This window comes from Arachis hypogaea, chromosome 20 (assembly GCF_003086295.3).
Source record: "Arachis hypogaea cultivar Tifrunner chromosome 20, arahy.Tifrunner.gnm2.J5K5, whole genome shotgun sequence".
Lineage (NCBI taxonomy): Eukaryota > Viridiplantae > Streptophyta > Magnoliopsida > Fabales > Fabaceae > Arachis > Arachis hypogaea.
Window position 1 is genome coordinate 109,870,629 of NC_092055.1, and position 4,962 is coordinate 109,875,590.

At 36.0% G+C, this 4,962-nt stretch overlaps 1 long non-coding RNA gene across 1 annotated transcript; it reads right to left on the reverse strand.

The window, feature by feature from the left end:
- Positions 1-240: 240 nt before the first annotated feature.
- Positions 241-4,457, reverse strand: LOC112782774 (uncharacterized). The gene is made up of 6 exons (XR_011879198.1): positions 3,868-4,457; positions 3,084-3,758; positions 1,594-3,010; positions 1,294-1,492; positions 772-1,211; positions 241-641 (listed from the first exon to the last, which is right to left on the reverse strand). It is a non-coding gene; the product is annotated as an uncharacterized lncRNA (long non-coding RNA).
- Between the last annotated feature and the right edge of the window lie 505 nt (positions 4,458-4,962).

Consider the following 4,962-nt stretch of genomic DNA (forward strand, 5'->3'; position numbering starts at 1 on the left):
GGAAAGGAAACTATTATGTATTGAAAAGAAAAAGCCCAGGAGTTTGTGACATATTACTGTGATTAGTGTAGTTGTTGTTATTGTTGATGTATATTTCTTAAAGGGCTGAATATAATTTGATCTAAATGGTGATGTTGTAATGAAAATTGTCACTGCTGGCTGTTTAATGAGAAATCTATTTTGGATTGAATCCAATTTTCTATCAAGTTTGAACAACTAAGAAATATTACAAGTCAAGTATTATATAAGGTAGTAATCCTACATAGATTATAACCAAAATAGAAACAACATTATATTTGGCTTAATCCCAAACATTACATAACAGCATAAGTTTGCCACAAAATAACAAAACGTCTGGTTGACATGTAAACAAGTTTTTCAAACTATGTTAACTAGAAAGCATTGTTTAATTCATGCTAATGACTAGGACAAAAAACAGAATTCCATGCAGTTGTGTTCAGTTCTTCTGATTGTTGGATCCAGGAGTTAGGATGAATTTGAAAATTCTTGTGGTCCCACTGTTAGCTGCTTTCAAGGTCTCCTTTGATGGTCCCCCACTAGTATTGGTGCTTTGAGTTTGTGCTGTATTTGGGAGTGGATTTGGTGGTGGATTTGATGGTGGATTTACACTTGTTGGGGGCCTGACAATAGTCCAGCAAGGTAACCAAATGGACAAATTAGTCCCTAAGAAAGAAGTATAATGACACCATAACCACTGACGAATTTTAAAAGGTAAAAAATTATCCTTATGCATAAATTGTGCTTACTTACCTCTAGTTGAGGGGCTGATTGTGAAAGGGAAAGCAACACCAAAGCTTATGTATTATCAATAGTCTTCTTAGCTTTTTTCCTTTTTGGTTTTCAGTTTGGGTTGCTTGGTGCTCCTTTACAAGTCTTGTAGTTATGTCCTTTCTCGTTGCACTTGCTATATGTAACTTGAAAGCTTCTCTTCAGCTTGTCCCCCTAAATATGAGCCTCAGCAGTGTCCTTGTTGCGACAGTGCACCTTTGGCCTCCCAATAGGTCGCTTGATGGGTGGTGGAGTAGGCCTGAACTAGTCTCCTTCAGTCCAGAATTTCTCACTAGGAACTGGTTTTATGCAATGTGCATATGTCTTATGAATGGATTTCATACTCAGCCAAAGATGCATATAATCCTGTGGTTGGTCATGCCTCTTTCTGATTGCAGCAATAGCATGAATGCATGGCATGCCTGAATCCAAAACAATTCACATATTAAATAGCATTACATCAGAACATACGAAAAGAAAATCTTTCTAATTAAATAGCATTACCAGTCAATTGCCATATGTTGCATGAACATGTGTATTTGATCAGATCCACATCCACTTTGGTCTTCTTTCTGCTAACTTCAAATCTTTTCTTTCGTTGTCTCCCACCCACTCAGCAATCCACCTGTTGCTAAGTTTTATCCGCCTCTGTAACCTTTTCTCTTAGACTGGTGCAAGCTTTCCAGTATGGTGCTCTAACAGCCTAATGTGCTTGGTAGTAAAGACAGTAGGGAGTAATTTAATATGCTAGCCCAAAACATACTAGCCTAATCTACCCAAAAATAAACAGTTTAGAAGTATGACCTTTTGCTGGTCAGACATAAAGTTCCAACCAAATTGACTGGCAACACCCAGATCCTCTTGAAGCGGTGTGAGGAACCATTTCCACGATTTCTTGGTCTCAGATCTGGCAACCTCGTACGCCACTACACAGAATTGGTTATTCGCATCCTGTGCCGCTGCTGAAAGTAGTTGGTCTCCGTGGTATGTCTTAAGAAAAGCTCCATCTAGATGGATGAAAGGCTTACATCCAACCTTAAATCCTTGCTTACAGCCCTCGAAGCATATAACACAGGGAGGGATTGAGGGATAGGTTTCACATCAACTCTTGTTGTCGACCCGGGATTACTCTTAATTATCTCCATGCCATATAACGGCGTCGTTTTGGGGCATAAGGACTAATTTGTTCATTAAGAATTTGTTCCCCATCCACATCATCAGTCAAAACGGACAGCTCAGACTCCACCCCTCCAGGTCAATGTTCTCCGTTGTCGTTTTGAGGCCCAACTCGACGGAGAGGTATAATTGTCACGCGTTTTATAAGGTGAGGAATTTAAATGTATTTTTCAATCTTGAGGGACGAAAATATCCACGTTTAAAAAGATTAGCCACCTATTTGTTTTTTACTTTTGATTTTTAATTTTTGAAACAATCTAGCACACTTATTTTCCATAAATTATTTTATAAAAAATGCAATTGTAAAAACAAATGAATAATCAACTTATTTCATGTGTCTCTAATTATTGTGAGAATAGTTATTAAATATGAATTGAATAATAAAGACATTTAAAATTATTAAAAAGAGATTTTAATTGGAAAGATTACCTTGTTAATTATTATGAAAACTGATACAACAATTAACATTGAGGTTGAAAGAAAATATATATTTGGTTTCACAATAAAATTACATCTATACTAACATGCTGACATGGCAAATTTTTAAAAAAATCTATATGTAATTAGTTGAATATAGAATGATTTTAGTATCAACTTTTATATAGATAAAATTGATAGATAGATAGATAGATGCAGATGGAATAAGTTTTTTAGGTGCTAAATGACTTTTTAACATCTTTTAATCCTAACTATCCATATATGGCTATAATTTGCAGTCTGGATTTGTGTCTCTCGCATTCATATAAGACTACTACTCTTGCTAAATAAATCTCCTATATATGTATATAATCTGGACCACATAACCATATATAGATAGTCAAGATTAAGAATTGTTAAAAAGACCATATGACCAATTAAGAATTCATGCAACTTTAATCTTGACCATTGATGTAAAAGATATAACCCAAATTTATTTCTCTCATAAAAGCACTCCTCTCACTTGGACCTCTCCCTATATAGCGTGAGTTAGCTTAGTAGAATACCAATAGTCACTAAGTGCCACCAGAAGGAAAATTTTCCATCCTAGCAAGATCAACAGCCGCAGCTATTATAAAAATGTTTCATGTTATTTTCAAAACCTTTAACTCCATAGCAGAAATGTTATGAGGTTCTCTAACCTTATTCAGCATTTTGCATCTGATCATGCTCGATAAATTCTAGAGCATCGTCCTTGGATACAACATTAACACGGCTAACCCGGCTTTTATGCGTTACTCCGTAGATCTTGTCAGCAACTTTCACAAGCTCTGGGCGGAATGTTGTTGTGATAAATTGTGTGGTTGAAAAGTCTGCCAGACGGCAGATCATATCTACGGAAGTTAAGGATCCCAAGACAACAATATAAAATGGAATCTTGATATCAGTCAATAAGGCAAGCATAATAATTGTTAAATTTAAATATCACCAAAAGCCCATATCTGAATCTAAACATTTCCCAAGTGCCTCCTCCAAAGCACATTGATTGCAAGCATGGATAAATTTGAACTTTATATTATATATCTTCAATAAAAAAAAAATTATATTTTGAAACAAAAATGTAATTTACGAAGTAATAAGGCCTCACCAATGACCAATGCAACAAGACCAAGGCTAAAATAGACTTCTCCAAATGAAAGATGAAGCACTGCCCTTTGAAATTCACTTGAAATTGTATTTCTCATGTAAACCTGCATTTCCCTCTACTAGAAGCACTTAATGCAAGAACTTAACCTGTATCTTGGTGCTTAGGTACTCAGCAATACTTAAGAGAGAAAACAAACATGAAGGTATTTCCCTGGCCTTTTGAGATGAACCTTAAATGAAAGAAGGGAACATGATAAATATGTTGGAATAATAAAAATTGTTTGAACTATTTTGGATATCAAGAAAAATGTATTGTGTCATTTGATTGATGAATCTCACCTAGTAGGATAAGTCTTTTTAGCTGTCAAAGAACCATGCAAGTAACAGCTTTAGTATTTAGAGGAGATGGTCACAAGATGACTATTATATTATTTACGGTGAGCTCTGGCTGCGAATCTAACGGAGAAGCTCAAGAGGAAGGTGGAGGTGGTCCCACCTAAGAAACCAGACAACAAGGAGAACAATGGTGGTGTTGGTGGCGGTGATGGCAAGAAGAACAAGGGAGGCGGTGGTGGTGGTGGTAATAATAATAATGAAGAAATGGTGATGATGGAGCAGAATATAGAATGGAGTATATGGCAGCTCCACATGTTCTATTTCCATCTGCATATGGATATGGATATGCTCCTGTTATGCATCCACATCATCATGGCGGTTACAGCTATATGCCTGTATATACGTACCCGGAGCAGTTTCACTTGCATGCACCACCACCACCACCTCAGATCTTCAGTGATGAGAACCCACATGCTTGCTCTCTCATGTGATCATCCTCATCGTCATCATGGTTATCATCATGCTCTTTAGGGATACCCAATAGAGACACTCTATTTTCCTTTTTCATGGAAGCTTTTTTTGTTTTTTTTTTTTTTTAATGCTTGTGACTTGTGATTAAAAGTAACTAATACTCCAAATCAGGATTTGTTATTAGCTATAATGCCATTGTAAATGACAAAAAAAAATTTGGAATCTCTCCCCACTTTCACAGCTGTTTAATTTGTTAAGACAATGTAAATTGGTTAAAAAAATATATATTATATGTGGAATCAAATTAATGTATGTGGAAGCTAACGAACCTGGCTTCAGGGTAGTGGCCCCTGGCCCCAAAGGATGATGGTATAGGACAAATTGTGAAAGCTAAATAGCAAGGACAACCAAGAAACTTGTAGGAATTAAGCAACTTGCAATACGGGTTGTGGATTCAATCAATGTATGAAAAAAAGCCTGTCCAATCTATTATGTTAAAACCGTGTAACATCCAAAGTTTAATGTCACCTTTCTTTTGCATAAGATCATTGGAGTCTACTATTATACATTGATTTTAAGTCAAAAACACTTCGAGAGGGAGCCAATGATTTTTTATACCAAATTGGA